Source organism: Oncorhynchus mykiss, chromosome 15, assembly GCF_013265735.2.
Source record: "Oncorhynchus mykiss isolate Arlee chromosome 15, USDA_OmykA_1.1, whole genome shotgun sequence".
In the NCBI taxonomy this organism is placed as follows: domain Eukaryota; kingdom Metazoa; phylum Chordata; class Actinopteri; order Salmoniformes; family Salmonidae; genus Oncorhynchus; species Oncorhynchus mykiss.
Window position 1 is genome coordinate 52,132,396 of NC_048579.1, and position 12,161 is coordinate 52,144,556.

The following is a 12,161-nucleotide window of genomic DNA, read 5'->3' on the forward strand; positions in this document are numbered from 1 at the left end:
TGAGGTAGAGTAGCATGGGAGCTTTTGGGAAGAGGAGGAACAGTGGTTTTGGAGAGGAGTGAGATGGTGGCGTAGGGGAGAGGAGAGGGCGAGGACTGAGAGAGAGGAAGGGTTAAGGTGGTGAAGGAAGTTTGACGTTGGAGCTGGGGGGATGTGGAAGTGTGGGTGAGAAGAGAGGTGGCCGTAAGTGTAAGAGAAGGGCTGGAGGTTGTTGGAGGTAGGAGGGTAGTGGAGCTGATGACACCCAGGAGAGAGAGGGTGAAGGCGGACAGCAGCAGTACAAAGCCCCTGCTCTTCTGGATGTACCAACCCATCCTTTCTCCTGTGGAGGAGAAACATTCAGCAAAGAAACAGACAACAAACTGTCAGTAGGAAGTGTACTGCGTATAGAGCATATATACTGTACAGATTTACAGATGGCTGTTTGTTTTAGTCATTTAGAACTTACAGTCATTTAGAATTTTAGTCATTTAGAACTTACAGTCATTTAGAACTTATAGTCATTTAGAACTTACAGTCATTTAGAACTTATAGTCATTTAGAACTTACAGTCATTTAGAACTTACAGTCATTTAGAACGTACAGTCATTTAGAACATAGTCATTTAGAACTTATAGTCATTTGGAACTTACAGTCATTTAGAACTTACAGTCATTTAGAACTTACAGTCATTTAGAACTTACAGTCATTTAGAACTTACAGTCAATTAGAACTTACAGTCATTTAGAACTTACAGTCATTTAGAGCATAGTCATTTAGAACTTACAGTCATTTAGAACTTACAGTCATTTAGAACATAGTCATTTAGAACTTACAGTCATTTAGAACTTACAGTCATTTAGAACTTACAGTCATTTAGAACATAGTCATTTAGAACTTACAGTCATTTAGAACTTATAGTCATTTAGAACTTACAGTCATTTAGAACTTAGTCATTTAGAACTTACAGTCATTTAGAACTTACAGTCATTTAGAACATAGTCATTTAGAACTTACAGTCATTTAGAACTTACAGTCATTTAGAACTTACAGTCATTTAGAACTTACAGTCATTTAGAACATAGTCATTTAGAACTTACAGTCATTTAGAACTTATAGTCATTTAGAACTTACAGTCATTTAGAACTTAGTCATTTAGAACTTACAGTCATTTAGAACTTACAGTCATTTAGAACATAGTCATTTAGAACTTACAGTCATTTAGAACTTACAGTCATTTAGAACTTACAGTCATTTAGAACTTCTACAGACATTTATTTGTTTCACAGAGAGATTTGTATCGTCTTAACAATCTTCTCACAAACATTTTTCAATCCCTTTCCCCATGTCCTTAAATGAACCTCCTTGGCTAAAGGTTGTTGCCATGTCAGAATGCTGGCTATGGCAGCTGAGTGCCAGCCTCAAAGATGCCCACAAAGATGGCTGGCACTGTATGGAAGAACTGCCATGGAACTGCCATTTGGATAATCACTATCCCTTATCCCTAGCCTGCCAAGCCAAACCCACAGATAGACATAACGACAAGGTAAAAGACAGACGACACAGTACCTGGTCATCCCTTCACATCAGGTCTTAACCACAGCTCCTTGATCTGACGACACTCTGGATCCAACGAAGACACCTTGGCTTTTGGAGAAATGGCTTTCGCACCTCATCGGACCAGACTAAGAAGGTACTGTAAAAACAACCTTCTGGGTATCCTATACAGAGGAGACTAGACCCATTTCCTACACAGACCAACAGGAGGGAGGAGAAAGCTGGGCAGAGCTGTGTATAAGGATGCACCCACCACTGCCTGTTTGTCTATCAAGAATAACTTGTTATGGTCTGCACCAGCCAAGTTGGTCTTGGAGCAAGAGAGGATGAGACACCTGGGTGTGAGGTTGTGGAGCGTGTACTGTTTTAACCTCTGTAGCAAACAGTCTGGGACCGGGGGCAGGGACCGGGGGCAGGAGCTTGGCCGGAGTAAATACGGATTGTTAAGAGGATCGGCTGAGGCAGCATATGGGACTAGGGCTAGGTTAGGCTGGGGTATGGGGGTTCGGCAGGGGATGGGGATTGTGATCGATAAGGAGATTGGTAAGGGGATCTTTAAGGGGATGAGCTGGGGCTGCATATGGGGTTGGGACTGAGATTGGGACTGGACAGAGCATCACAAACAGTTTATGCTTTTGTATTTATAGCAGTATTTCCGAATGCCTTACTCATTCTGATTTGATTGCCTTTACACTGCACTGAATCAAAGCCGCCTTAAAATAGAGGTGTCACATGTCACAGTCAACCACACAGGGGTTCCGGTTATGAAACTGGGCTAGTTATCAAAGCACTGTAGCTGTGTAGTAATCTAAATCAGTGAGACTTCCTGAACCTGACAGTCTGAGGAAGAGCTTATAACAATTGTAACTTTCTATTGTCTGGTTCAGAGCACATTGTTTCGGTCATCTCCAGTACGCAGCTCGATGGGAACACTGGTTATCTGTGCAGCGCTCCGCTCTGGCCAGACTAGTTGTCTATGCAGACCATCTCACACCTCAGTGACAGGAGAGAGGACCATTACGTAATAGATCCTACACTGAATGTTGCTTAGAGACTCACTAGCAGCAACACCACTGTAGTCCGGGGTGTCAAACGTGTTTGTGGGAACAGACATGTTTTTCCTCCTAGGCCTCCAACGCGACAATGCGATTCAGACACTGATGAATACATACTTCTTTCAGGCATGGAAAGGGCAAGCTGGGAGAGGGTGGGAGGTATTGCAAGGTCTCTCTGCAGCTTACGGTACATTATTGTGAGGTCAAATGTAAGGTAGACATACAGGCTGGAGGGTTCACGTAGAACTGAGAAACCATAATAAACCATAAATCATTAGACAAAATGGCCAGGGCTTGAATGCAGAGTCTTGAATGTAGTACAAGTATTGAATGTAGTTAGTACGATATGAAATGATAGTAAAACAACAACAGACTCATTTTGAAATGAAGATGGGCTATACTTTATGAATCGTGATAGACTAAATTCCTCTGAATCTATTGAGGACATAGCACTGGCAGCACACCTCATGTTCTCTCTTTTCGCACAATGAACTCTGTGACATATGACCTCTGACCTGGTAATACTGGCTTACTATAGGATTACAGTCATGGGGCTGGGGAGTGGTCGACAGTGACGGTGATGGGGGAGGACACGTGCCAGGGCCACAGGCACAGGGTTCTGATGGGGGATGGGAGGTGGACGTGGGGAGGTCAGAAATACAATTACATTGTATGATGTTAAAGAGCACATGTCGAACTCATTCCATGGAGGGTCAAGTGTCTGCGGGTTTTCGCTCCTCCCTTGTACTTGATTGATGAACTAAGGTCAGTAATTAGTAAAGAACTCCCCTCACCTGGTTGTCTAGGTATTAATTGACAGGAAAAATCAAAAACCCACAGACACTAGGCCCTCCATGGAATGAGTTTGACACCCCTGTTACAGAGGGTTAATGTATTATTTCACATACAGTGGGGCAAAAAAGTACTTAGTCAGCCACCAATTGTGCAAGTTCTCCCAATAACAAAATGAGAGAGGCCTGTAATTTTCATCATAGGTACACTTCAACTATGACAGACAAAATGAGGGAAAAAAATCCAGAAAATCACATTGTATGATTTTTTTATGAATTTATTTGTAAAAATTATGGTGGAAAATAAGCATTTGGTCACCTACAAACAAGCAAGATTTCTGGCTCTCACAGACCTGTAACTTCTTCTTTAAGAGGCTCCTCTGTCCTCCACGCATTGCCTGTATTAATGGCACCTGTCTGAACTTGTTTTCAGTATAAAATACACCTGTCCACAACCTCAAACAGTCACACTCCAAACTCCACTATGGCCAAGACCAAAGAGCTGTCAAATGACACCAGAAACAAAATTGTAGACCTGCACCAGGCTGGAAAGACTGAATCTGCAATAGGTAAGCAGCTTGGTCTGAAGAAATCAACTGTGGGAGCAATTATTAGGAAATGGAAGACATACAATACCACTGATAATCTCCCTCGATCTGGGGCTCCACGCAAGATATCACCCCGTGGGGTCAAAATGGTCACAAGAACGGTAAGCAAAAATCCCAGAACCACACGCGGGGACCTAGTGAATGACCTGCAGAGAGCTGGGACCAAAGTAACAAAGCCTACCATCAGTAACACGCCAGGGACTCAAATCCTGCAGTGCCAGACGTGTCCCCCTGCTTAAGCCAGTACATGTCCAGGCCAGTCTGAAGTTTGCTAGAGAACATTTGGATGATCCAGAAGAAGATTCGGAGAATGTCATATGGTCAGATCAAACCAAAATATAACTTTTTGGTAAAAACTCAACTCGTCGTGTTTGGAGGACAAAGAATGCTGAGTTGCATCCAAATAACACCATACCTACTGTGAAGCATGGGGGTGGAAACATCATGCTTTGGGGCTGTTTTTCTGCAAAGGGACCAGGACGACTGATCCGTGTAAAGGAAAGAATGAATGGGGACATGTATCATGAGATTTTGAGTGAAAACCTCCTTCCATCAGCAAGGGCATTGAAGATGAAACGTGGCTGGGTCTTTCAGCATGACAATGATCCCAAACACACCGTCCGGGCAACGAAGGAGTGGCTTCGTATGAAGCATTTCAAGGTCCTGGAGTGGCCTAGCCAGTCTCCAGATCTCAACCCCATAGAAAATCTTTGGAGGGAGTTGAAAGTCCGTGTTGCCCAGCAACAGCCCCAAAACATCACTGCTCTAGAGGAGATCTGCATGGAGGAATGGGCCAAAATACCAGCAACAGTGTGTGAAAACCTTGTGAAGACTTACAGAAAACGTTTGACCTCTGTCATTGCCAACAAAGGGTATATAACAAAGTATTGAGATAAACTTTAGTTATTGACCAAATACTTATGTGATTTTCTGGATTTTTTTTCTCATTTTGTGTGTCATAGTTGAAGTGTACCTATGATGAAAATTACAGGCCTCTCTCATCTTTTTAAGTTGGAAAACTTGCCCAATTGGTGGCTGACTAAATACTAAAATACTAATACTAAATACTACTTTTTGCCCCACTGTATAGTACATTGTTGACATTGTCTTTTGAGAAGACAAAGTCAGAGAGAATTTGCATGTGAGTGACTTTCCGGTACATTTTCAAATCCAACCACAAGATGGTGCTCCTGGTATGACATATGCATGGGGTTGTGGTGGCTAAATTGTCCAATATAATTGTCCCAATACAATTTCCATCCTAATCCTTCCGCCATAATGGAGAGAGGTGAACTGTTAGTCTTGATGCAAACGAATCCAATGTCCAGAGTTTGATTCAAGTCGAAATATAAGAATCCATGTATTTGTCGTTCTTCTTGTTACAAAAATGTTACGAAAAATCGAACAAAGCTAAATTGTTCAATTCAAACCAAAAAACAAACAACATGCATGGTATGGTATGGTCAAATGAGTGTGTGCTGCCATTGCAGTCACTCCGAAGACGTGGATGTCGATTAAGGCAGCCCCCTGCACCTCTCTGATTCAGAGGGGTTGGGTTAAATGTGGAAGACACGTTTCAGTTGAATGCATTCAGTTGTACAACTGACTGGGTATCCCCCTTTCCTTTCTCTTTCCCGATAGGCCTTGGAGCCTGTAGACATTTGAACTGTGTTCCCCTTCAGTAGAGGGGGATATACACACCTGAAGACGAATGGCAGTAACACATAAAAATATACAATATAAGATATTAGAGTTAGAATAGTAGAATACACAAGGTGCCGTTTTGGAATGTGGCTGTGCATCAGCAGTTTTTCACTTGTGATGTCAGTCACTGGGATTCACTCAATTAGTCACCATCCCCATTGATTTTGTTAGTCACTCTCGCTCAGATATCATATTAAAAACTGCAATCGTTTTTCTCCACCCAATGAGTTGTACAATTGTAAAATGGGGGGAGCAACACAATTGACCTTAGGGGCCCCAAAAGGCTAGGGATGGCTCTGACTGCATGTAGAACCGTGAGCCACCGCAACCCCTCAGGATTAATTCATGTTTCTGGTGGCCCCCACCCCCATCAGAGTTGCCCAAGCTCTGACAAAGACGGAACCTTTTTCTTATTTTTTTCTTTCCAATGCAATGCTATTTTCACAGGTTCCTCACTCAGCCTTTTCCTGTAGATGTCCCTTTCATACCTTTTAGTGTTACTTTTTTTTGTATTTAGTTTTTTACCCCTTTTTCGTGATATACAGTTGGTAGTTACAGTCTTGTCCCATCGCTGGAGAGGCAAAGGTCGAGAGCCACGCGTCCTCCGAAACACTGCTTCTTGACACGCTACTTGCTTAACCCGGAAGCCAGCCGCACCAAGGCGTCGGAGGAAACACCTTAGGAAACGCCCGCCACAGGAGTCACTAGAGCGAGACGGGACAAGGACATCCCAGCCGACCGGCCAAACCCTCCCCTAACCCGGACAAAGCTGGACCAATTGTGTGTGTGACACAGCCCGGGATCGAACCCGGATCTGTAGTGATGCCTCAAGCACTGCTGCGCCTCTCGGGAGGCCTTTTAGTATTCATTTGTGCAGTTGAATGAGTGAATGAGTGGAGAAGGGAAAAAAGAAGGGCTATATTATATGATCTTTATTTCTGCCTAGCATATACTGCCCTCTTGTGGTACAGTTATATCTCACCTATCTGTCTCTGATCTCTATCTCTCCCTCTATATCTCTCCCTATGTCTCTCTCTGATCTCTCTATCTCTCCCTCTGTCACTCTCTGATCTCTCCCTCTATCTCCCTCTGATCTCTGTCTCCCTTCCTGTCTCATACGAACTATAATTTTCTTCATTCATTAAGTTACATCATCAATTATTTCTGTTCTGTGGGCATTTGAGGAACTGACCTGGTTGCTGCATTACTCTCCCCTCACTTCCCATCGCTCTGTGTGTGAGGAGAGCACTGGTATGGCAAGGGGCGTGTGTGTTTAAAGTTTCCCGTTTTTTTAGTAGTCCTGTATATGGGATGCACACCGTCCAGCGAAATGCTTACATGCAGGTTCCTTCTCGACAATGCTACCACAGTAACAAATAATAAAAGAAAGGAATACGAACAAAGTCAATGGCAGTAGAATAGAATAAACATTTTATCATAAGTGTAATACAGGAAGGCACAATTTATAGCCCAAAATGTACAAGTGTTTTGGAGACGGGGACCTTGGGGGGCAAGTGTTTAAATTGTGCAGTATTTAGCAATAATAATAAAAGAGTCTGGTAGCAGCAGTTGTGATATGTGTGTAGCATGAATGTATGTGGGTGTGCGCGTGTTAGGGTTGAGTAGTGGGAACAGGGTTATAGAGATTTCCCAGACCAGATTTCCACTCCCTTTTCCCAGGACATTTCTCCCGCGCTGCAGACAGCTGAATAGGTCTCCTAATACAGGAGTATTAAATGCCTAGTGCACTACTTTTATGAATATATATTTTTTTACTTACCTTTTTTTGGGGGGGGGGGGGGGGCTGCAGCTACTTCCTGCGGATATGGGGTTATACATAAGCTTCTAACTTATAGCCTCTGTCTTTTGCACAATTTGCACCTGCGCTCCCGTGGACTCGCTTCCTAAAAAACGCTCCTTTTCTCTTGGAGTCTCCCCCCCCCCAACAAAAAGAAAAAACCTAGACTAGAATAGCTTGCTGGGCATTTTTCTTTAGCATTTCTTATACTAATAGAATACTTGTAGAGGGATGCAAGCTCTTGATTGCTCCATGTTAAATACAGCAGCCAATAGAACTCACTGGGAGTCTGAAAGAAGAGAAAAAACACAATGGCGGTAGGCTATTGCAGTTATTTATTCAGACCCATAACCATTCACTCTAACTGAAGAGAAGTGAAAGCCTTCTGCATTTTATTCTAGTTTTATTCAAGCATGTCATTAGAACAATGAAGATAAGGAAAACACAACTTATTTCATTTAACTGTTGAAAGCAAAGAAGGGACGAAGCAACAATCGAGAGAGAAAGGAGAACAATAAGGGGAAATATTATGAAAGTACAGCACCAGTCAAAAGCTTGGACACACCTACTCATTCAAGGGTTTTTCTTTATTTATTGTACTGTATAATGTAGGAGGTATATTTTGGGTCATTGTGTAAGAACCGACTCTGGAGTAGAGAAGCAGGTACGGAGAGTGAACATTTAATTTTGCACAGAAATGGAACAGGAAAGGAAAAGCGTAAGAACTGAGTAACAAACAAAAAAACAAAAAAAAATGTAATGCTGAAGCAGGGAACAGAGCTGGGGAACAGACAGATATAGGGGAGGTAATGAGACAGGTGATTGAGTCCAGGGGAGTGCAATAATTTGCTGATGAGCGTGACGAGGGAAGCAGATGTGCGTAATGATGGCGGCAGGAGTACGTAGTGCTGGGCAGCCTTGCACCCTCGAGCGCATGAAGGAAGAGTGGGAACAGGCGTGACACATTGTCCTGTTGAAAAACAAATGATAGTCCCACTAAGCGCAAACCAGATGGGATGGCGTATCACTGCAGAATGCTGTGGTAGACATGCCGCTTAAGTGTGCCTTGAATTCTAAATAAATCACAGACAGTGTCACCAGCAAAGCACCCCCCACACCATCACACCTCCTCCTCCATGCTTCACGGTGGGAACCACACATGCGGAGATCATCCGTTCACCTGCTCTGCATCTCACAAAGACACAGAGGATGGAACCAAAAATCTCAGATTTGGACTCACCAGACCAAAGGACAGATTTCCACCGGCCTAATGTCCACTGCTTGTGTTTCTTGGCCCAAGCAAGTCTCTTCTTATTATTGGTGTCCTTTAATAGTGGTTTCTTTGCAGCAATTTGACCATGAAAGCCTGATTCACATAGTCTCCTTTGAACAGTTGATGTTGAGATGTGTCTGTTACTTAATTTGAACTCTGTGAAGCATGTATTTGGGCTGCAATCTGAGGTGCAGTTAACTCTAATGAACTTATCCTCTGTAGCAGAGGTAACTCTGGGTCTTCCTTTCCTGTGGCGGTCCTCATGAGAGCCAGTTTCATCATAGTGCTTGATGGTTTTTGCGACTGCACTTGAAGAAACTTTCAAAGTTCTTGAAATTTTCTGCATTGACTGAAATTAATTTCTTAAAGTAATGATGGACTGACTCTTTGCTTATTTGAGCTGTTCTTCCCATAGTTTAGTCTTTTACCAAATAGGGCCAAATATCTTCTGTATACCATCCCTACCTTGTCACAACACAACTGATCGCGTTAAGAAGGAAAGAATTTCCACTAATCATCTTTTAACAAGGCACACCTGTTCATTGAAATGCATTCCAGGTGACTGCCTCATGAAGTTGGTTGAGAGAATGCCAAGAGTGTGCAAAGCTGTCATCAAGGCAAAGGGTGGCTACTTTGAAGAATTTCAAATATAAAATATATTTTGATATGTTTAACACCTTTTGGTTACTACATGATTCCATATGTGTTATTTCATAGTTCTGATGTCTTCGCTATTATTATACAATGTAGAAAATGGTAAAAATAAAGAAAAACCCTTGAATGAGTAGGAGTGTCCTAACTTTTGACTGGTTCTGTATATATCACCCTCCTAATTATACCATTTTTAAAACGTTCCTATTAAAATGACATTCATAGCCTATAATTGTAACTTTGAAGGCAGCATGTCCTGAACCAGCAACGCAAGTTCTCTCCCAGCTTCATGGTTTAAAGAGGTGTGTAATTCCAGTACATATAATACAGTATAATACAATACAGAAAAGTAATACAGTCCACAAAATTAGCCTATTGGAGCTTGTTTCGTTTCTTTTCCCAAGAGAGCGTTGCTGCATTTGTGGGCTTTTATGTTTTTCTGTCATGCATTATGTGAGGTAGCATACTGTATATCATAGGCTATTTATTGGATAAATAGCTTTTTTGGGCTTGGGATCATAAAATCTACTTGAAGTAGGGCTCATAAAATATCTTTAATGTATGGCTCGTCAGGCTCAGGTAGCATCAGGCTTGAATCTTCATGCTGGTCAAAGCTCTAATCAAATCCAGACATATTTATATGCTTTAGAATGACACTTCTGATTTTGGCGGGAAATACTGGGTTACCTGGGAGAAAAGTGATCTATTCTCGGGATGGAACATTTATAAATACCGGGAAAATATTCAACCCTAGTGTGTGTGTGTGTGTGTGTGTGTGTGTGTGTGTGTGTGTGTGTGCGCGCACACGCGCGCGCGTGTGTGTGTGTGTGTGTGTGTGTGTGTGTGTACGTGACTGAGTGAGTGCATGTGTGCTAAGGTGCAGGTGGTCAGTCCAGTTTGTGTGAGTGTTCAGCTGTCTAATGGCCTGTAGCCAGAAACTGTCTCTGAGCCTTTTAGTATCAGACCTAATGATCCGTTGCCGTCTGCCTGACAGTAAGGGAGTGAACTGCTCGTGGCCGGGGTGTGTGGTGTCCTTGATGATGCTACGGGCCTTCCTCAGGCACCATTTTGAGTAGATGTCCAGGAGGGTTGGGAGCACGGTCCCAGTAATGTAGTGGGTCGTCTTCACCATCCGCTGGAGGGTCTTGTGGTCCTGGACGGAGCAATTCCCGAAACCAGGTCGTGATGCATTCTGTCAGGACGCTCTCGATGTTAAGCAGTATTTGGAGAGCACCCTAGTCGGCATGCCGAATTTCTTCTGCCGCCTTAGGAAGTAGAGACGCTGTTGCGCCCTCTAGACAAGAGTGGTGGTTTTGTTGGTCCATGTCAAGTCCATGTCAAGTCCTCGGTAAAACTCTGACTCTTTCTTTTGCAGTCCTGTTGATGTGGATCGGAGCATGTTCCTTTGGTTTGCTGACGTTGAGGGGGAGGTTGTCCAGGGGTCTCTGAGGTAGCGCAACGCATGAGAAGAAAAGTGACAAACACAACGTAGGAGTGCAGCAGACAGAGTAAAAAGCCAAGAAGCCTACTATCTATGGTGGTGAAATGGACAGCGCTCTCCAAGGTGCTGATTCATTAAAATTATTTTAGACGTCACTGCGGAATATGTACTATGAACACATGCTCGAGCAGAGCTGTGGGGCTTACCCAAGTCTGAATCTCTTACAGCCTTTCAAGACATCAATGTACAGCAACATTTTTAGATGTCACTGCAGAACACCCATCATATGCATATAGAGCCCCACAGTGGAGGTGTCATAATACCCATAAAGCCAAGCAGTCAAACAGGGAAATGGTTCCAATTGTTTTTCCACCATTCATTTTTCCCATAGGGGAAAATTAAAATAAGGGCTGTGTTTCGTGAAGGCTTACCCTGGGGTGACGTTTTGAAAACCATGGAAATCTCGTTCAGACAAGGTGACTTTGATCAATATATTCATCTCAATTTACTCTCAGATTCTAAAATGCTAATTAGCATCAAAGCAGCCATCGTGCAAAACTATAAATCCTTGCAAGCACCTTCAAGTCATCTCTATCTGATACTTTTGCTAACAGGTATTTTGTCAATTTGAAACTTCCACAAGACAGTTCCCAGAATTGTCCATTTAAAGACATTTTCCCAATGTATTCAATACTACATTTAGCTAACATTCAATAGTTAATCCAGAGATTTCTTACCTTTGCCTCAAGTCATAAGTTTCGTCCAGATCATCATGAAATTTGTAGTTATTTATTTTAGACACATTAGCAGCTAATTAGCATTTCATTTTTCGGGGGGTAAATACAGGCAAATATATTTATAAAAGTCATATCGTCCTAGAGAGATTTACACAGTTATCAAAATGTCAGGCCAGAGTTAGCGTACACAAAACACAGCCCTTATTTTAAGTGTTTCTAAAATCCCCTATGTTGTTGCCGATCCTTGCGGCCTGTGGTCTGCCTGTCAGGAAGTCCAGGGTCCAGTTGCAGAGGGTGGTGTCCAGACCCAGGCTCTGAGCTCTGAGCTTGGAGGGAACAATAGTGCTGAATGCTGAATTGTGGTCAATGAACAGCATTCTCACATGGGGTTTTCATCTTGTCCAAATGTGTAAGGGTCGTGTGAATAGCGATGGAAATGGCATCTCCCGTGGATCTGTTGGAGCGGTAGGCAAAATGGAGTGGGTCCAGTGTGCCTGGCATGCTGACCTTGGTGTGGCCCATGACCAGCCTCTCGAAGCACTTCCTGATTACCGGGGTGAGTGCCAT